Raw genomic sequence first — 23,421 nt, 5'->3', positions numbered from 1 at the left:
TGGACTACTAAAGCTGCATCTCTTGGAGGCTGTCATTATTTTGTCAGTTTTATTGATGACTATAGCAGAAAAGTTTGGGTGTATTTTATGAAAACGAAAAGTGAAGTTTTTGGGCATTTCAAAACTCTTAAAGCTATGGCTGAAAAAGAAACAGGTCTGCAGATAAAATGCCTAAGGTCAGATGGAGGGGGAGAGTACCTCTCAAATGAGTTTGCAAGGTTCCTGCAGGAGCATGGCATAAAGCAGCAATATTCATGCAGTCATACCCCACAACAAAATGGAATTGCAGAAAGAAAAAACAGGCATATTGGAGAGGTATCTTGTGCCATGCTCAACGAAAAAGACTTGCCAGATTTTTACTGGGCTGAAGCAGTTGCTTTAGCAGTCTACATAATGAACAGGACTTCCACTGCAGCAATACATGTGATGACTCCAGAGGAGAGGTATACTGGTAGGAAACCAGATATTTCTCATTTGAAAATTTTTGGTTGCATTGCCTATGTACATGTGCCAAATGAGTTGAGATCCAAGTTGGATCCAAAAGCTGAGAAGTGCATCTTTATTGGTTACTCTCTGCAGCAAAAAGGGTATAGATGCTATAACCCTTCTACTCGTAAGTTTACAGTGAGCAGAGATGTTGTTTTTGATGAGATGAGTAGTTGGTATAAACCAATAAATGTGATTGATGATGTAGATGCACAAAATGGTAATGCTGCACAGAATTCACAGTAGCAGTCACAAAATATTAGTGGACCTGGAGCATCCTCTAGCAGTGGTTCACATTCTTCGCCATGGACAGGCAGATTGAGATCAGGAGAATCTTCTCAAAGCAATGCAGATAGTGGTATGCAGGTATCACGAAAAGGAAAAGAGAAGGTTGATCAGCCCATGTTTGATGTGAATGCAGGTCACTCTTATGTGGATGGTGAATCCAGTGGCTCAGAACAGAGCATTGATGATGAGTTGGGTACCCCCTCTATTGTTACACCTGCAGTAAGGAAGACCAGGGATGTTTTGAGAGCACCTGGAAGTGAGCCTACTTTGCGTAGGTCTACTAGAGCTAGGTATCCTGTGGATAGGCTGAAATATGATGGATTTACAGCCATTCACTATGCATATATGGTCAAAGTGATACAGGAACCAGAACCCACTTCTTTTGAGCAAGCCATGGGAAAAGAAAAATGGGAGAAAGCCATGGATGAAGAAATGGATGCCTTGGAAGCAAATGCTACATGGGAATTGGTACCTTTGCCTAAAGGTAAGAATGCAATTGGCTGTAAGTGGGTCTATAAGGTGAAGCACAATGCAGATGGTTCTGTGAACAGATACAAGGCAAGATTAGTAGTCAAGGGGTATGCACAAACATATGGCATTGACTATGAAGAAACATTCAATCCGGTTGCAAGGATGGCAACCGTAAGAGCAGTCATTGCTATGGCTGCATCAAAGAGATGGTCTTTACATCAGATGGGTGTAAAGAATGCCTTCTTGCATGGTGATTTGCAAGAAGAGGTCTATATGGAGCAGCCACCAGGTTATGTGCATGCTGTTCATCCTGAGTTTGTTTGCAGGTTGAAGAAAGCCTTGTATGGCTTGAAGCAAGCACCTAGAGCATGGTCTGACAAGATAGGACAGTATCTTGTCACTATTGGCTTTCAGATTTCCAAGGCAGATTTCTCACTTTATGTGAGAAAAACAGAGAAAGGTATTATGCTACTTGTCATTTATGTTGATGATTTGATTATGACAGGTGACAGTGATGAAGATATCCTTCATGTGAAAATGCTATCGAAGCAGAAGTTTGAGATGAAGGATTTGGGAGAGCTGCGTTATTTCTTGGGCATTGAGGTGATTAGATCACCAAGTGGGATACAACTCTTGCAGAGGCAGTATGGATTGGACATGCTGTCCAAATATGGGATGACAGGCTCTAAGCCTATTTCAGTTCCTTTGGAGCAGAATGTGAAGCTGAGCACAGATGCAGGTGAGCTTCTGGAAGACCCTACTATGTACAGACGCATAGTAGGAAGTTTGATTTATATGACTATTACCACGCCAGATTTGAGCTATGCTGTTGGATTGGTAAGTCAGTTTATGCAGGCTCCAAGGAAACTGCATTTGGATGCGGCTAGACGCATACTCAGGTATGTGAAGTCCACATTGCAGTATGGACTATTTTATGAGAGTAGGGTTCAGATACAGTTGCATGGATACACTGATGCTGATTGGGCTGGTAGCATTTCTGATAGACGATCTACCAATGGATATGTGTTCTCTTTTGGGAGTGCTGCAGTCACTTGGAGCAGTAAGAAACAGCCTACAGTTGCCTTGTCGAGCACAGAGGCTGAGTACAGGGGTGCAGCAATGGCTGCATGTGAGGTAGCTTGGTTGCATAAGCTACTTTATGATATGCATCAGTCTACAGATGGGCCAGTTGTCATTTATTGTGACAACATGAGTAGTATACACTTGGCAAATAACCCAGTCTATCATGCTAGAACAAAGCACATTGAGGTGCATTATCACTATGTGCGGGAGAGGGTTTTACTAGGTCTTATTGATCTAGTTTATGTCAGCACAGAGGATCAGGTAGCTGACATATTTACGAAGGCATTGGGCGCAGAGAAGCTGCGTAAGTTCAGAGACCTGCTTGGTGTGCAGGAATTGGGATTGAGCTCGAGGGGGAGTGTTGAGATATCGAGCTCCACTCGTGATACGCCAGGGTGACTGTTGTGTATTTATGTCATCGACTTGTCAGTTGTAGATGCGGTTGGTACACCGTCCATGAATAATAGCTACATGATAGCTATCCTTATCTACTCTAGTTCGTGGCTCGGTTAGTATGCCACCTTAGTTAGTTGAGTTTGGTTTGAGACCCATATATAGGGTTCTTCTATTTCTTTGTATTAGAGTTCTTTTGGCTTCCACAACTAAGAAGAGAAAAACAGTTTTCAGCCTCCACCCTTGTGTGTCTTCCCCCATTGTGCAAGCAAGAAAGGTACAAGTGAGACTCCTTCCTTCTCTCCCACAATCTTGACATTTTGATGAGTTGAGCTATTTATTTCATCTTTCCACATCTTTTTATGTTTTCGAAGCTATAGGGCATCAAATTTACCGAAAGAACCCTCTTTATAACATTTGGATTAAGGTCAAATAGTCTAGAACCATTTTCACACTGTAAAAACATCTTTGGATTAAGGTCAAATAATCTAGAACCATTTTCACACTACAAAAACAAAATACATTTGATTTGAGCATATAAGAGATTAGGGGCTTTTGCAATTGGGAAAACTAAAATTCATAGGTGTCGCATATGCAATCAATAACATTAGCATCACAGATGCAATAGAATTTAACATTGCATAAAGAACTAACTTTTAATGATGCATATACAATGAACTTTTCCAAATAAATTGTTCAAAAACATCACTTATGCAACATTTATGAATTGTCTTACACAAGTGACACTTTGAATTACGAAATACCATGAACTACATGCATGTGACTCATTCTTCTTCTTCTTCTTTGATCGATTAAGGAGCTATAGAGTGACTGGATCAAGCATTGCAGTGCCTGCAAATAAGTGATGAGAAAGAAAAGGTGAATCTATGCCTTTCATGTAACTTACAACGTAATTTCCCCCCCCCCCCCCAAAGTTTTCCCCTCCCATGCGAATGGGGAATAGTTTGGGGGGGGAGGGCTAATAAGGTTTTAAACCTTAATTTTTAAAAAGAAGAAAGTAACCGATTGCAATATGGATGGATGGATGGATGGATGGATGGATGGATGGATGGATGGATAGATAGATGGATAGATGGATGGATGGATGGATGGATGGATGGATGGATGGATGGATGGATGGATGGATGGATGGATGGATGGATAGATAGATAGATAGATAGATAGATAGATAGATAGAGGAGAAGTAGAGAGAGAGAGAGAGAGAGAGAGAGAGAGAGAGAGAGAGAGAGAGAGAGAGAGAGAGAGAGAGAGAGAGAGAAGAGAGAGGGTCTCCTGGAAGATTGGAAGGGCAAGTCAGGCATATATGCCTTGGAGCCTTACAAAAGCACTATTGAAGCAGAAAACTCAATATGATAGCATGATGATGTCTCGTACTTAACTACTCCATCAAATCAAGCAATATCCAACCCACAGCTCGCAAAGGACCCCATGGGTACTTGTTATGCTACTACTTTTATTCTCAGAAATCCTAAACATGATTGATTAGAAAATGAAGAAATTTATTCATCCTCTTAATCCTAAGAGGGGAAGGAAGCAAGTTGTCTTCTATGGGAATGATTCTTATGTATAGTTTGAGTCCCAATACCAACCCAAAAAAGACCAAACCCTCATAAATCAAACATCAAATAATGCACAAATAATTTGTTTTGTTGATCCCACTAAGACAAACACAAACTCATTGACTAATCTCTTAATACCCTATCTTGTATCATTGGTGCTCAGATACAATACAATGGTACAATGATAATTACTTATCATAGTACATACAAGAATGACAATAGGAATAGGACCATAGATACCCAAGCAATGGTGGAGCAAGCCATCAACAAGATTCCTTGGAGAGAACTTGATGTTGATATTGATCATAATAGCTCTTGAGAATGGAGAAGAATCATAACATCTCTTTGTGTAGGTCAATAATGCTACATAGTAGCATTCGTGACCCTCCTATCAACAATGCCTTTGAGAAAATGTGACTATGTATTCCCCATATTCAACCAAGAGACTGCCAAAGTGTCCCCTCATGTGAGCTCAAACTAGTAGCCATCCTACCCTTTATCAAGAAATAGGCCATCATGAACCCTATCAGTCCTAGCTCCAATATTTCAAACCTCCTAAACTTTAATTGATTTGTCAAGAAATACCCCTCTTTGAATCTTTTGCACCTATATACATATATAGATGAGGCTCAGTTGCCTCACCTCACCACCCTCTCGCACCCCCTCTCTAACAGTGGAGAGTTGTGAGGGATGCCTGCATCACTAGAAAGTAATCGAGAAGAGGTAGCCAACTCCTTTCCCTTGACTAAAGAATATGATCCCTTCAATGCCAAAACCTTCACCTTATTCAAAGGACCAAAGTCAGAGAGTTAGAGGAGAATGAGGATGACTTGGTGGAGGCATCCATATCTTGCTTCTTCTTCCTTGAGGGTGCTAGCTTCTTAAAGTCATTGTGCAAATGGCCCTTCTTCTCATAGTGATAGCACATGGCCTTTGACTTCTTCTTTTCAACCCTCTCTAAATATAAAAATTACTTATCATGGCCATCATGTTAGGAAGGAAACCTCCCCTCTCAAGGATGCCTCATGTTCAAGCAGCATCGAGAACATATGAGTGAAATTTACTCATGTCGATGATATTTGGGCTCGTGAAAAAATTGGCCATTCCATGAAAATGTGGAGGAAGCTTATAGAGCATAGTCCCCACAAGATAACCCTCTACCAGTACAGCTACATGTACCAAAGCTTGTTGAGGTTCAATCTCAATTGAGTTAGCCACCGAAACTGACTCTATCTTGACAATTGTAGTCCTAGATATCACCATCCATGTGTGTTGTAATAACTGAGTTAGTCAAACTCAACCATGATCAATTAGTCACCTAATTTATTCAATTATGTGTGACTAGACCTTAGTTGAGTTACTCAATTGAGTATGGTAGGATAATGGAAACAATGAGAATACACTACTCTCTATTGTAGGTCTAGGTCTTTTTCTGGCTCTTTCCCTCTCTTTATACATGCTGTCAAAGCTAGACAGCTTGACTTCACGATGCATAGGAGCTTGGTCTTGAAGGAGTTTAGAAGCTAAAGAGTGACCTTGACCTACAACTTGAAGAAGGAACCCTACAGAGGTTCATTGATAGCCATAGATTGAACTTGGAATTATATGTATTAGTGTTTTGAAGCCTACATTTGAAAAGCCTATTGAGGCTTGTAAAGAGGGATTATTAGCTTGCATTGAAGCTCTAAATGAGCTCATGAAGACCAACATCAATAGTCAGCCTGCTAGCATGGGTTTCTCAATATTGCATCTATTTTTAGATGAACAAAAACACAAAATAATTCTCCACTTTGAATGAAATTCCATCACATAGTATTCATCTTCAATGTCTTCATAGTCTTGTCTTAATCTCTCATATAGGTATAATATTTTTTAGTATAGAAATGGGTATCTCTCATACTCTATCTCTCTCATACATATCCTCACTCAATAGTACATTGTAATTACAATGAATAATCCTTAATTATCCTCTCTTGGCCATGGATACCCCTCCTATGAGGTATGTGTGATATGAAGGGTTACTAGAGCCACTACAGTGTCCCTTGAGGGCTCACTACTATCACTATCAGTATAGTCTTCACTTCAAGTCTTCTTCAGCTAATTCTTCTACTTCTTTGAACTATTTTGAGCTTGCATTATTTCTCTTCAAAGATTACAAAACATTTTCAAGCTAAAAATCCATCCCAGAGAACATTTACAAAGGCAAACATAACAGAAACAAAGGCTTTACAGAAGCTCACAATAGAGGGCATAAAAACCATACATCTTCAACCAAAACCACTTCAAACCATCCAAAACCATTCAACATGCTCTCAATCATTCCTCAAAAGACTTATTCACAATCCTAAACTCACAAATAGAAAGAAAATAGATCAAAGTAGAGGTAAAACAAACCTTATCAGAACCAAATAGACTCACCAACAAAACCTATCAAAACATCATATCTCAATTAAAAACCATAATTACTCTCCCAAACATAATCAAACTATCCCAAAATACTTAAAAATCATCAAAATTCAATCAATGCACCCTCATATCAACCCAAAAAATCCCAAAACCAACCGAAAATAGTTAAAAATACAATCATTTTAGCACCCAACATATCCCCACACTTAGTCAAGGAGCGTCCTCGCATTCAACATATCACCACACTTAGTCAGGGAGCATCTTACATCCTCATGACCTTAGAAAAGAAGAATAAAAACTAAAAACACCAGCTCATCACTTTGTCTTCATCATAAATCATCCAATAGGCAACAACCAATCATGACTCCATCCATTCTTTAAAATAACCTAGATCTAGCAAACAGATTGAGAAAAGGAAAACACCTTAAAGCATAGATGAATTTTTAGTGGTCAAGCTAGAATCAAACAAATTAGTAAAGGATATAAGAGTTTTCTCATTGCATGTTGCAACACATAATCATCTAGATAATCTTTAAATTCAACCTCCAATCAATTTTAGCCTGCTTTAGCAACTTCATCATCTCTATGTTGGTGGGTGAAAATGAGCAACCGGGGACATGATGCTGCATGGAGTCAAGTGGGGTAACACACGCTTTTTTTTTTGTATTTCTAACACTTACCCATGACGAAAGTTGGGTTTATAGATGGAAATCCCAAGTGGTACCATGCATGTTCGACACGTGGTTGTGAAATTTCAGTTTTGAAACACGCGCCTCATGCAGGAAGAGAAGGAAATGTGTTCTCACCTCCATTTTTGAGTCTACGAGTGGAATTGTACGTGGCAAGGGGCATGTTTGCCATCTAGCAACTAAGGGGAAGCAAGGGGCAGCTTAGTAAAATAAGGGGAAAAGCAAAAACGTGAGGAGTTTTTTAAAATAGGAAAAAGAGGAGAAAGGGAGAGAGGGGTTCAACACAACACAATGAGAGAGAGAGAGGGGGGGGGAGAGAGAGAGAGAGAGAGAGGGAGGGAGGGAGGGAGGGAGGGAGGGAAGAATCTTGCATCTTGAAGAGAAGGGAGAAATGTGAAGCTCAAAAGAAGAAGAATAAGTTTTTAGAAGAAAGAGACCGTGAAGCTAAAGTTATTGGAGTCGTGGAGCATGATGGCAAGGCTACTGAAGCTAATGGGCTGATGCGAGTCCTCAGTTTTCAAATGATGGTAGTAAGATTCTTCTTTTTGTCTTGTTTTCTTCTTTTGTTGCGTGGGGTAGAGAGTATGCAAATCAGTTCTAATGTATGGATGTGAGTGAAAAACAGGAGAGGGTTGTTCTTAATCATATTGAGAGTGATGTATGTTAGTTGTTTGCGTAAGATTTCTTGTTAATAGAGAAGAAGGGAAGTAAAGGATCTTTACTTCAAAAAATGGGTATGCAGTAGAGAATATGTATTGTGGACAGATGTTGAATGCATGGACTCGAGTTAGTGGAAATCGGGAAGAATTTGCAAGGAGATGAATCAGAGTTCATGAAGTATGAAGCTCCCGCAACTCTTCATCAATGCAAGATATATTGAGATGTATCTGCTGGTATACTGACATGATAATCTCAAAATTTAAGAAAGGAAAAACTTTAAGAATCAAATTCTTACAATTTGGTCTATGCATTGGAAGCTTTGAAGATCCAGGTTTCAAACACAGCTCTCTATGCATGAACACATGTTGCACTAGTACCTCTTTGATGCTATTCTTATTTTCTCCAAGCTTAAAATCTCGGATTCTGCCCTTCCAAGCAGAGATAAACGAGCTCTCATGTCTTTGCCTTTTTCCACGTTTTTGCTTGTTACATGGTGATCCAACTACCTTTGCTAATGATAGTAGGAATCCATCTTCCATCAGTTTTCAATAACCTGGTTGACCCACTCTATTTGACCATCGGTTTTTTTGGGGATGGTAAGTAGTATTGAAGTAAAGTTGGGTTCCTAGAGCTTCGAACAAAATCTTCCAAAAGTTTGAGGTGAAGAGAGAATTGCGGTCGTTGATGATTCTTTGGGGTAATCCATGTAACCTAAAAATTTTATTAATGAAAATCCTGGTGATATTGGAAGCCTTGCAACTGGTTTTTACAAGGATAAGGTATGTAACTTTTGTTAGCATATCAATGACTACCATTATGGAGTTATATCCTCCTTGTACCGAGGGTAATCCAACTATGAAGTGCATGCTGATATATTCCCATTTCATTTGAGGGATGTCAAGTGGTTGGAGCTTTCTTAGCAACTTGACGTGCTTGGCCTTAATTTGTTGGAAATTTAGGCATTCAGTGACATACTTGAGTACATCACCTTTGAGTTTTTTGGAGTTTTTCTAACTATATTAAGAGTCTTAGCATAACCAAGATAGCCCCAAAATGGGGAATCATGGGCTTCCCAAAGTATTTTCCTTTTGAGTTTCTAACTTGTAGGAATACATCATCTTGTCTTGTAATAGGCAAGCTCCTCATTTATGGAAAAATCTTGATATTTAGTCTTGAGTTTTGGATTTAAACCATTCTTAAAATTTTATCTTAATAACAAGTTTTGATAGCTTGGATCCTTTGCTGCCTCTTCTTTAGTCATTTCTAGTAGAGGGTTATTGGGCATTGAAATCATTGTGGCAAGAGTTCCAGCCCTAAAGGGTTCTTCTAGGATTAGAGCATTAAGGAATGATTTATCACTTAGGGCATCTACAATCACATTCTCCTTGCCTAGTCTATACTTGATTTCAAAGTCAAAATCTTGCAAGGTCTCAATCCATTGGTGTTGTCTCATATTGAGGTCTAGCTGAGTAAAAATCCACTTTAGGCTTTTATGATCAGTGAGTGACTACAGAAAACCTATCACCAAGCAGCTAATGTCTCCATAGTTTAAAGGCATGAATTATAACAAGTAATTCTAGATCATGTGTGGCATAGTTTCTTTCGTGGATCATTAATTTTCCTAAAGCACGGGCTTTTGGATGTCCTTCTTGCATACGCACACAACCCAAATCAAGAGAGCTTGCATCACTTATGACTTTGAATTCTTTGTTAAGGCCGAGTAGCCTTAAGATAGGGGCAGTTACCAAACTCTGCTTAAGCTTCTCAAAGCTAGATTGTTTGGTGGATGTCCATGTAATGGAGACCTTCTTTTTGAGAAGGTCAATGAGAGATGCAGAAATTGAGGCATAGTCTTTATAATGAAGGCTCTATACCAGCCCGTTAGCCCTAGAAAGCTTCACACTTCCTTGAGCATTATGAGGGGTGGCTAGTCTTGTACATCTTGAACCTTGGCAAGATCCATTGAAGTGCCATCTGCCGATACTATGAATCCTAGATATTCAATCTGCTTCTTGAAGAAAGAACATTTCTTATTTTTAGCATACAGTTTGTGGACTCTCATTGTTTCAAGAACTGTTCGTAGTTGTGGTTCATGGTCTTCTTCATTCTTGGAATACGTTAAGATATCATCAAAGAAGACGATAACGAAGTCATCAAGGTAGGGTCGGAAAATGTCTTGCATCAACCTATTGAAGGTGGCAGGAGCATTTGTTAACCCAAACGACATCACAATAAACTCATAATGACCATACCTTATGTTAAAAGCAACTTTAGGAATATCTTCCTCCCTAATTCTTATTTGATAATATCTTGATCTGAGATCAATCTTTGAAAATACATTTTCTCCTTGGAGTCGGTCAAGCAACTCATCTATCTCAGGGATTGGATATTTATTTTTCACGATCACCTAGTTTAATCCATGGTAATCGATACAAAGGTGGAGTGTTTCATCTTTATTTTTCTAAAGTAAAATTGGGGCTCCCCATGGTGAATTACTTGGCCAGATGTATCCCTGGTCTAATTGTTCCTTGAGTTTTTCTTTCAGCTCAATGGCTTCAGGAATTGACATTCGGTAAGGCCATTTGGCAATAGGGGCAGTGCCTGGAATGAGTTGAATTTCATGATCTACTTTCCTTGTAGGTGGGAGCTCTGTTAGGTCTTCTAGAAAAACATGTGCATAATCTTTTAGCCAAGATAGTTGGTTCTTCGCTTCACTATTTTGCTCAGTCTTTTTGAGTTTCACTAGATAGAGGGGTAATCTTTATTCAATCCTTTTACTATTTGGAAGGCTTTAGCTAGCTAAACCTTAGGGTTTCTTGCTTCTCCCTAAGTGGTTACTTGTTCTCCCTTTGAGTTTTGGAACGTGATTTGGCCCTTTTTGCAATGGATATGGGCATTATTTGGAATTAGCCAATCCACTCCTAGCAAACACTCATAAGCCCCAAGGTTCATTATTCGAAAGTTCATTTTGGAAGAATTGCCACCCAAGCTAAATTCTACCTTGCTAGTTTGTTATGTTGATAGAACTTTCTTGTCATTTGCTAATTCCACAAGCATTCTAGGTGCAAGAATAGTTTTTATGCCTAGACTTTTTGCACATTTTAGTGATGCAAAAGAGTGGGTACTTCCACAGTCGATTAAAATTTGAAAGGGTTTACTCTTGCTCTTTCCATATCGGATTCCATTGTGGAATCTTTATCATTAGTGATCTCCTTTAGGTTTACCCCAGAGACCTTTCCCCTAGCATCTTGGCTTTGCCTGCAAAACTGCACTGCCTCTTGAAATGTCTTGGTTCCTTGCAATAGAAATACCTTGGAGTCTCATTGCTCATTCCCATGGGCATAAAGCTTCCCACTGCATTTGATTTGGCCTTCTTCGTCTTATTTAGTTGGTACTGTCCTTGGGTTCTTTTTGCATAACCTTGGAAGTTGCCCTTATTTTAATTGTTTTTGTTCCAAATTCTTGTATTTCTTGGCCTTTGTTTAATCTCTTGAACTATTGGAGCTGCTAGAATCAATGCATCTTGTAAATCCGATAGTCTCATTGATTCAAGATGTGTATTTAGGGGGCTAATTCAAACCATTGCAAAAATTGGATACTTGTTGTGAAACATCCATCTTAGAATGCATATTTTAGAAGTGTTACAAATTTGGAGTAGTAGGCTTCTATGCTTAGGCTGAACTGCTTTAGATTGAAGAACTCGTTCATCTTTTGGGCTTGATATGAGGGCGGAAGATATCTTCCACATACTGCATTCTTAATCTTGTCCCAAGTGATAGTGCTTTCGGAACTTCTTTGGTCCTTCTACCATAGTTTCCAGCATCTCCTGTGAGTTTTAGTTTGCCGATCATGGCTTGATTTGACAATGTAGTCCCTACAGCAGTGAAATAGTATTCCATAGATTCTATCCATGTTTTTGCTTCAATTGGAATGTCCCTTCCTTTACCATCAAGCTTTGATGGCTTGTACTGCTTGAGAAGAAATTTCTTCTCTTAGGCTTCTATAGTATTGAGATTTGGGGTGACGTTTTGAGAATTGTGCAATTTTATGATCGATTTTCTTTCCAACCAATGATAAAGAAATAGTTAGGACCATTCAGCTTTTTCCATGGTAGTGCAGTTATGCTTCCTCATCCTAATCACTCATCAAGAGCTCTAACTTTGGATTGATGGAGGATCCTACCATCCATTTTTTATATCAACATATAAACATAACACAATGAAAACTTTCTTAGCATCATACACAAGCATAATTATCCAAGGAAATCATGGATAGTCCATAGAAGAATTCTATGGAACTCGAAGCTTCTTTTCCAAACTGATCTAGACATTGTCTACCACATTTATCCCCTCTCGTAGCTCTTTGAGATTGTTGATCGATTGCGACAAGGTAAGTTTTAGTGTATAAGCATTACTAGCCAAGTGGATCATCTACTAGAACATGCAGAGAATGGGTTGACACCATCCAAAATAGCACCCATCTTCATGTGGCATGGCTCTTTTTCAAACTCTAGCCATCAAGAGAGTTGATATGTTCAAAGTTAGGGCATTCAATAGGAATATGCATGATTCAATCTTTGCTGGCATTCTTGGCACCTCAATCCATTAGCTTTGCTAATTTTGGGCTTTAAATTATATGTTGTATACATGGAACCAAGGGAAAAGGATTAAGAACCTTATTAGGGATCTTGTCATTCCTATAATGAGATGTGTTGCAATTTGGACATATCACAACACTCTTGTATTGGTCCCAATACAATATACAATCATTTGGACACACATGTATAATCTTACAGTGAAGTCCAAGGTGGTCCATCATCTTTCTCACCTCATCTTTGGATGTGGAAGAATGTCATTATCTTCATGCACTCCAATTCTCATAAAAATATAACATAGTGAGTGTAGAATCAAGATATAGAGCACACACAATCTCTCTTTGTAAACATAGTATCCACATGTCTCTCTTTTTTTGTGAAGAAGATTGAATAAAGTATTTCAATATTTTCAATAACCATGCCCCTTTGTCTCTCTCAAAATCACAATATGTAAGCCCTCTTCAAATAGCATAGCAATAATCATGAGATGGTTGAAAAGTTGGCTGCATAAACCTTACATGCTCTCTCTCTCTCTCTCTCTCTCTCTCTCTCTCTCTCTCTCTCTCTCTCTCTCTCTCTCTCTCTCTCTCTCTCTCTCTCTCTCTCTCTCTCTCTCTCTCTCTCTCTCTCTCTCTCTCTCTCTCTCTCTCTCTCTCTCTCTCTCTCTCTCTCTCTCATGTCACACTCAATTATACTTAAGTCTCATCATCTAGAGCTACATTAATACTAACCTTGATGGTAATTAACAATTAAATGACATCACCAAGAATTTTCAAAATAAATAAAAAGATCATCATTATGCCTACAATATCAAATCATATTTGATTGCAAAAACCATACAAGTGTTGTAATATGAAGACTCTTCATGATTAAAATTTATTTATACATGAATTGTGCATTTGGTGCCATTCTCTCTGGTCGTCATTGAGAGGTACTTGTGGAGTCCTACACCATCTATAATTAACTAATAAATCATTACTAACATGTAAAGTGCTAGCAATATTTACAAGTATGTATCTTGATACATTTTGGCTCATGTGACCAAGTGCGTGATTGTTCTTGCACTCGATAGGAGTACAATTGGTTATTGCACTTCTTTCATAGTTGTGATTGATTAAACCTACTATATTTCCTTGAATGTAGGGTTTATCATCAATATACAATCTATATCTCTCATCATGTGTAATGCCCCTTTCTAAAACAAAGGCATCATTGAGACAAAGACCATATGTACTTACACTATGGATGTAAGGAGAGAGCTAATTCTTAGGGGCACCCAACCCCATATGGGCCCACAAAAGGACATAAAAGTGGCCTCTGAAATAGGTGGCACATGAAGGTCATATGGAATAAACAACATGCATCCTACATTTGGAATAGTAGATAGAGTGACCTCTAAAATAGGTGGCGCATGAAGGTCATGTGGAATAAGCAACCTACATCCTAAATTTGGAATAATAGATAGAGTGATCACCTAACAAGCACCCCAAAACTATAATCCTCTCCATTTGTAGCAGGAAGTGATCCTTTGTGCCATCCTCTATAGTATCTATGATTGAATGCATGTACAAGAGATTATAGATGAGTGGGAAAATGTCGATTGTGGGACGTCTTGCTCTAAAGTCTAGTAGGTAAGGGATGTCAAGATACCTCCATCACCAACTCATACATGACTTGCCCATGCCATGTGTGGGGCTAATACATTGATGAAATGTCCTCATGATTAGGCCAAGATGCATTTTTCATATATAAGGACTATATACATTATGAAAGCACAAGTTTGTCATCTAAAACAACATAAAATATAATATAAGAGAAAATTTATCATATCATAGGTTGAGCCCAATCCTATGGTGCAAGTACCTAAGCATATTATCCCCAATATATGTTATCTATGGCACTCTTGTCACATAGTCTCCTGTGTAGGCCACAATATTTATTGCACCAACATGGAATTTGCTCCTTGTAATAGTCAAAATGTGCATCCTCCTTATATGTACTAATAAACACCTCTGAAATATGAAGAATTTCCTCCCTATCCTGTAATTGAAGCTTGAAGACCATCTAGAGGTAGTGATGTCCTAGAAGTTGAATCAAAATCATTCACACGTAAAAAAAGCTGCCAATTTTTAATCATTAATCAATAATAAAACTAGTAAAATTTAAAACATCAATGCTAATTCATAATAAAAAATAAAAAATAGATGCACATTGGTTCCTAAAAATAGCCACCACTCGATCGTAATGATGAGTCATGGGCCTTTTTTCAGCAATTTGACTATATGCGATCTTCATACAACAAAAGGTGCAACTATAATGCATTCTATGAATTAAATTGCATATAAAAAATAGGAGGCAGTGTAGGCCAAAGTGCAATTAAATTATAGTCTCAACTAGTGTAACGTGCCTGCCTATCGGCTGTCCAGGCACGTTTTTAGTAGTCCATCGAGAGACGAATCGAAGCGACACCACCCACCACTACCATGGAATGTTACAGAATTTGTCGCCTAGGGTTTCTCGAGTCTGCCTTGCAATGGAACGTTAGCGGCCAAACCCACTAGGATTGTCCTCATCTCAGAAGAACTAGGGATTTCATTCTAAAACCTGTGGGGTAGGACCCGTCACACATTCGTTGCGACACTCTAACCCCTTATAACCATATGGTCTTTTAAAAAACAACTTATTGTATTTGATATATCCGAGTCTAACCAACTAACTTAATTTTGGCTAACATTGCTTGATTGGCAGAAGCAGTCCGTGCACTAGAGAAATAATCATTCATCGATTCAATCCATGTTCCACCTCCGCTGTGACATCTATTCCTTTTTCACCAAACTTGGGTGCCTTAATCTACTTGAGAAGGAATTTCTTCTCTTGCATGTGAGTATCCATGGGTGTAGAAGGTGCTTGACAATCAAGCCATGCCACTTAGGTTATTCTATTTAGGATATGTCTATGAACCATACATTAAGCAATCACATATCATTACGAAGTTTTGCTTTGATACCAACTATAATGCGCCCAAGCACGTTTTCAGCAGTCCATCGAGAGACAAATCTAAGTGACGCCCCCTCGCACTCCCATGGAATGTTACGGGATTTGTTGCCTAGGGTTTCTCAAGTCTGCCACACAATGGAACGTTCACGTCCAAACCCACTGGCATCGACCTGAAATTTAGGTTCCTAATGGTCAAGGTCTCCTGACAGCATTCTAGCGTTGGATCTTGGATATCCTACTTTACACAAAGATACCCAAGCTGAAGCAGATTCATGCCACACTTCATTCAAAGAGAATGGGAAATGATAGGGATGCGCCACTCAACCTCTCTAGGGCATAGTCATATTCTAGTCACCTAAAATGGCATGAATCGGGGTTCCAACCTAACAATTCTAAGGGTAAAAACCTTGTGACAAGCCTCCCAGTTCTCCGGGAGCACCTTGTCGTAGGGCCAGACCCGTAGGGTTCCGCCCACCTGCTTCCCTCAATAGGTGTTCTTTAGATATTTAATTAGGTCTTATCCCATTTATGTGTGACATGTAAAATCAACTTCTTTAATTAAGCCTTTTGGGGAATAGGGTTCGTTCGCATAATTTATAGCACCAACACAAAAACAGAGTAAGCAGTCCTTTTGACAAACAAGTTCCTTAACTTATTTTCAAGTTAGTCGTTGTCTCCTCTCCATACAGGAGAGATTATATATCCCTTCTGTCCTGCAAAAGTAATCGGTCCAAATCACATGGCACCATGATTTCTAGCCTTTATCTAGAATAGAATCTTCCAACGCCACAGATGTTGGGGCCACGGAGATCCTCAACTCCGTTCCAGACTTGGCAAGGGGCGTCCAGAGCTCTACCTAACCCACAAGCTACCTAGGAGTGAAACACCATTTCCGTGGTTGGCCTTTCCACCACTCGACCTTCGGCCTGTGAATCGAGCAGTGACCTTTTTGGGTTGATCCGCGGTATGATCTTGGAGATGATCCACCCGTGCAAATAACCTTTTCTTAATTAAGTCCTTTAGGAATCAAGCACAAACAAGGCATTCAGCCCTAATATCATCTTTCAGAAAACATTCCTTTATTCCCATGGCAACTTGTCATCACAAACCCCTGCCATGAATTTACCATCAATCACAAGCACTTGGAATAATCATCCAAACCACAATCCAACAACCGGTTGAATGTAAAAGTATTTAGGGTGTTGTTCGATCAACCAACAAAACAATGGTATTCTTTTCCAAACATTGCAAGAATAGTCACGATAACCTTTCCATCACATATTTGCTCTCCCCCTTGGGATCTAATAGCGATACTATAAAATTTACTTAACACTCCCTTTCTTTGGCTAAGGCGTATGATGAGATCTCCTACAGTTGTACTAGATGTAAGTCCTATAATTTCAATGCAAGATAATTAATCTAGCAAGAGCATTTATGCCTCCTCTCTAAGTGACATTTATCTTTTAGCTTTTCCATAGTGCAATACTATGCAGAATTTTAACTTGACTTTATCTTTCTTTCTCCTAAGGCAAAGAATGCGAGGCAAACTTGTAACAGTTATAAGCTCTTATATGAAGGAAGACTATCTTTCAATGTAAAATAATTCCGAATTATTGTGCAAGTTGTAATCAATTCATGGTTTGGCAGCACAAGGTAAACTCTTCCACGGTTATTTAATGTGAAACCTCCATATGATGGATGCAATACTTTTTAATGCAAGATCTTTTCATGTACCATTGATGTATGTTTCATATAATCTTTCCCATGCATGTACCGTCTATGCGCATAAGCCTCAAGGTAACCTTGCAAACTTTAAACAATATTGTGTTAAATAAAGACTAATCAAAGTCTTATCGATGCTTAATACTTTATTAGTGAGAGTGAAGAACTTGGACCTGAGTAGCTAGAGGTGGGGTATTGCTCGTAGTTCCATAAGCTCTTGTCACACCTGCACTTGAGTTTGTTGCAACTCCCATAATGCTAGAGCTACTTCTTCTTTAGGCCATGGCAGTATGTGGTTCTTCAATGGACCACCTCGATTGGCTTGATAGGCTTTCGTTTAAATAGGGCAAGCCCTCATGGGGGACCAGGGAGATTCCTCTCTCTCTCTCTCTCTCTCTCTCTCTCTCTCTCTCTCTCTCTCTCTCTCTCTCTCTCTCTCTCTCTCTCTCTCTCTCTCTCTCTCTCTCTCTCTCTCTCTTCGTGCAGCATCCAAGATGTGCCATTTTTGGCCCTTGATTGGGGGGGAGGGGGGGTTTTATGGCGGGGAGGGAAGGTGGGGCAAGTAGAGTGGTGGTGGTGGTGTCTGCCACTTCTTGCCATTTGCAGGGTGGTGGGTGGACTGGTCAAGAGCTAGGGGGTGGTAGGCCACATGGCCTCCCCCTCGACAGCATCACCATCATATTCCTCTTCTTCCACATCATCATCATCCCCTCCTCCCCCCGTCCTCATCATCATCTACTCCTTCTTCCTCCCCCCTGCCACCTATTCGGAAATGACAAGGAGGGGGAGGATTAAAAATGTTTCAATTTACTTTAATTAAAAAGGGGGTTTCCTATGCGGGGATATTACATCCTCTCACCCTTAGAGAACTCGAGATGTCCTCATCTCTAAAGAACTGGGGATTTCATTCTGGAACGTGTGGGGTAGGACCCGTCACACGTTCAGTGCGACACTTTGACCCCTTATAAGCATATGGTCTTTTAAAACAAAAACTTATTGTATTTGATATATCGAAATCTCACCAACTAACTTAAGTTTTGCCTATCATTGTTTGATTGGCAAAAGCAATTCCATGCACCAGAGAAATAATCATTCATCAATTCAATCCATATTCCGCCTCTGCTGCAAAATCTATTCCTTTTCCACCAAACTCGAGTGCCTTACTCTGCTTGAGAAGGAATTTATTCTCTTGCATGTAAGTATTCATGGGTACAGAAGATGCTTGACAATTAAGCCATGTGACTTAGGTTATTCTATTTAGGATATGTCTACGAACGATACATTAAGCAATCACATATCATTACAAAGTTTTGCTCTGATACCAATTGTAACGTGCCCTCTGTCCAGGCACGTTTTTAGCAGTCCATCAAGAGACGATCTAAGCGACATTGCTCGACACTCCCATGGAATGTTACAGGGTTTGTCGCCTAGGGTTTCTTGAGTCCGCCTCGCAACGGAACATTCTCAACCTAATCCACTGGGATCGACTTCAAATTCGGGTTCCTAATGGTCAAGGTCTCTTGACAACATTCTAGCATCAGATCTTGGATTTCCTACTTTACACAAAGATACCCAAGCTGAAGCAGATCCATGCCACACTTGGTTCAAAGAGAATGGGAAACGAGAGGGATGCGCCGCTCAACCTCTCTACCCATAGGGCATAGTCCCATTCTCGTCCCCTAAAATGGCATGAATCAGGGTTCTAACCTAACAATTTCTAAGGGTTGGACATCGGTAAAAACCTTGCGAGAAGCCTTCTAGTTCTCTGGGACCACACTGCTGTAGGATAGACCCATCGGGGGTTCCGTCCACCTGCTTCCCTCGATAGAAGTTCTTTAGTTATTTAATTAGGTCCTATCACATTTATGTGTGACATTTAAAATCAACTTCCTTAATTAAGAATTTTAGGGAATAGGGTTTGTTCGTGTAATTTATAGCACGACACAAAAACAAAGCAAGTAGTCCTTTTGACAAACAAGTTCCTTAACGTATCTTCAAGTTACTCTTTGTCTCCTGTGCATACAGGAGAAATTATATGTCCCTTCTACCGTACAGAAGTAATCGGTCCAAATCACATGGCACCACAATTTCCAGCCTTTATCTAGAATATGATCTTCCAATGCCATAGACAATGGGGCCACGAAGCTCCTCAAGTCCATTCTGGGCTTAGCAAGGTGTGACTTGAGCTCCACCTAACCCACAAGCTACCTAGGAGTGAAACACCATTTTCGTGGTTGGCCTTTCCACCACTCGACTTTCGGCCCATGAATCGAGCACTGCCCTTTTCAGGTTGATCCGTAGTGCAATCTTAGAGATGATCCACCTGTGCAAATAACCTTTCCTTAATTAAGTCCATTAGAAATCAAAAGCACAAACAAGACATTCAATCCTAATATCATTTTTTAGAAAACATTCCTTTATTCCCATGGCAACTTATCATCACAAACCCCTGCCATGAATTTACCATTAATCACAAGCACTTGGAATAATCATCTAAACCACAATCCAACAATTAGTTGAATGTAAAAGTATTTAGCGTGTTGTTCAATCAACCAACAAAACAATGGTATCCTTTTCCAAACATTGCAAAAATAGTCGTGATTAGCTTTCCATCGCATATTTGCTCTCCCCCTTGGGATCTAAGAGTGATACTATAAAATTTACTTAACACTCCCTTCCTTTGGCTAAGGCGTATGATGAGGTCTCCTACAGCTGTACGAGATGTAAGTCTTACCATTTCAATGTGAGATAATCAATCTGGCAAGAGCATTTATGCCTCCTCTCTAAGTGACATTTATCATTTAGCTTTTCCCTAGCGCAATACTATGCATAATTTTAACTTGGCTTTACCTTTGTTTCTCCTAAGGCAAAGAATGCGAGACAAATTTGTAACAATTATAAGCTCTCATATGAAGTAAGACTATCTTTCAATGTAAAATAATTCCCGAATTATTGTGCAAGTTCTAATCAATTCATGGTTTGGAAGCACAATGTAAACTCTTCAACCGTTATTTAATGCGAAACCTTCATAGGATGGATGCAAGACTTTTTTATGCAAGATCTTTTCATGTACCATTGATGTATGTTCATATAATCTTTCCCATGCATATACCATCTATGTGCATAACCCTCAAGGTAACCTTGCGAACTTTAAACAATATTGTTTTAAGTAAAGACTAATCGAAGTCTTATCTATGCTTAATACTTTATTAGTGAGAGCAAAGAACTTGGACCTGAGTAGCGAGAGGTGGGGTATTTCTCGTAGTTGTTGAGAAATAGACAAATGATGTATGCTCCAAGAAGAGCTGTCCTAAATCCCATATGCACAGTGAGGAGAGTGGAACAACTCAAAGTCTATAAAGCATTGTACTTGACTATGAAATGAATACAATGTCATGATGCTTTGTACTTTCAGTTAAGTGTCTTGTCATTGTCAATTCTACACAAGATTGTGTTTATGAGTCCAAGCTAGTCTATCTTGGAACCTAATTCACTTGTGTAACATTTTGTCTCTACTTGTCCATGTCATTATGAACTTGGTCTTCATATTTGATCCACCATAGCTTGTGTCATGCTCTAGATCCATATCCTTTAACATGGTATCAGAGCCCAGTCGGGCATGGCTTAGATTATCTCCATCTCTTCCCAGCTCAGATTGAGTGTTGGATTTCATCCTCAACTTCATTTGCAATTCTACCTTCAATAAAGCTTCCATGGCAACCATAGCCAACAGTACCCTATCATCTTGAAGCTTTTATATCTCTCTCCACATGCCAAATTTCTCTAGACTTCCTTCTAGAGAAGTGTTTCTCTGCTTCCAGAGCTCCTCCCTTGCACCTCAGTCATTGACATCGAGTCACTATTGCCTCAGCATTGCCTATCTGTGTCTGTGGACAGTAGCACCCACCTGACTTGGAGGAGTTGTATCTCCACATAGAGGCCATAACTCTCCAAGGTCTCTTCTAGGAAAACCTTCGTGAACTCCACGTGATTCTAGTTGGCACATAACAGTCAGACATTGGCCCCCCAACCACCTAGCATTGTGAAAATTGGACGACGACGTCTGATCTACACCTGGTTCCGTTCGAGCAGTCTATTCTCCTTCCATGCAGCGTGATTTCTATCGTGATCATAGGGCTTCTATAGATCTTGAAGAGAGCTACATTTTCATTTAAAAAAATTTGGAAATGATCCACTGTAGCTCATGAAATCAGTAAAAAACCAAACCTCTGTCTAAACCCTAATCCAAGAAACCATAGCCAAAGCTTCAAAATTTGACATTCTTCATAGGTTCTTCTCATTGAAGTCATCAATAGTGATTTTAATCACTGAGAAATACTCTTTGTGTTCATTACTATTCTGGAAGTGCCCAAGCAAGCTCAGAAGCCATCTAGGAAGTTTGTGAGAGAGAAAGCAGATCAAGTACCGGCTAGTATCCATTAACACTCAACTAGTGTCAATTTGACACTGATTTTCTTGTGCCTCTCGACACATTAAAATACAAGCTTTTGCTGGTTAATTGAATTTTAGCAACATGGCAGAGCCTTAGCAAATAGCTAAATTCAATGGTGAAGGATTTCATGCATGGAAGGAGAAGACCATGTATCACCTGATGCAAAAGGACTTGTGGGACTTGTTTGAAGATGATGCAGATAGCAAGGGGGAAGATGATGAAGACAGGTTCTTTCAAGAAGACCAACTCAAAACCAAAGAATGGAAGAAAATGAATAACAAGGAACTAGGCATCATTGCCTGGGGACTAAGTGATGATGTACTAAATCATATATTTGGCATTAGAAATGCTAGAACTGCTTGGGAGGAAACTTGACAGAATGTTTGGTACCCAAGCAAAGAACTCAAAGGTAAAACTCCTCATGTAGTTTTATAAACTAGATATCAAAGACAGTGCTTCTATGACCACGCACATTAACAAGTTCAAGAGCCTAAAAACCCAACTTGCAACTCTTAAGAAGAATATTGATGAAGATGAAGCAATAACCGTACTACTTGCAAGTGTAAACAATGATCCATATGAGAACCTTGTGTCCACTCTAAGTAATGTTCCGAGTCTCCCACTCAAAGATATTGAGCACTCACTGCTTGATGGAGAAAGCAAATTTAAAAGCAAAGATGTAAAAGAGACCAGCTCAAGGGAAAACCTCTTATACACTAGAGGAGCTACTGGACCCAAAGGAAGAGGTCGAGGATTCAACATCGACAACAGAAGTCGTATGACATGTCATTATTGTGGTAAAACTGGCCATATTGTCAGTGAATGCTTTCACAAGAAAAGAGCACAGCAGATGCAGAATGACCATCACCAAAGTCAATTTATGAATGAAGAAGAAGAAAAAGATACTTCCGCTACCATCAACAACTCTGGTAGATTGTTCTAAGGAATTTGTTCCCATAGTGGATCTCTATGTTTCCCTTAGTGGATTTGATTTGTAAAACCTTGGCCAAAGATGTAAAGTCTCAAGCTTTAACTTGACTAGGCTGCCTATGAGCTAGTCTTCTGGGCCATGTTATCATGAAGGGGGGGCAAAAGCCAGCAACAAGTGTAGGGACTCATCATTTGAGGGGGGGTGTTGAGAAATAGACAAATGATGTATGCTCCAAGAAGAGCTGTCACGAATCCCATATGCACAGTGAGGAGAGTGGAGCAACTCAAAGTCTATAAAGCATTGTACTTGACTATGAAATGAATACAATGTCATGATGCTTTGTACTTCCAGTTAAGTGTCTTGTCATTGTCAATTCTACACAAGATTGTGTTTATGAGTCCAAGCTAATCTAAGTTGGAACCTAATTCACTTGTGTAACAGTTTGTCTCTACTTGTCCATGTCATTATGAACTTGGTCTTCATCTTTGATCCACCATAGCTTGTGTCATGCTCTAGATCCGCATCCTTTAATAGTAGTTCCATCAGTTCTTGTCACACCTGCACTTGAGTTTGTTGCAACTCCGCAATGCCAAAGCTACATCTTCTTTGGGCCATGGCAATACGTGGCTCTTCAACGGACCGCCTCGATTGGCTTGATAGGCTTTCGT

This window comes from Lygodium microphyllum, chromosome 16, assembly GCF_053477565.2.
Source record: "Lygodium microphyllum isolate KBCC chromosome 16, Lygodium_microphyllum_v1.1.10, whole genome shotgun sequence".
NCBI lineage: Eukaryota > Viridiplantae > Streptophyta > Polypodiopsida > Schizaeales > Lygodiaceae > Lygodium > Lygodium microphyllum.
This window is presented reverse-complemented; position numbering follows the sequence as displayed.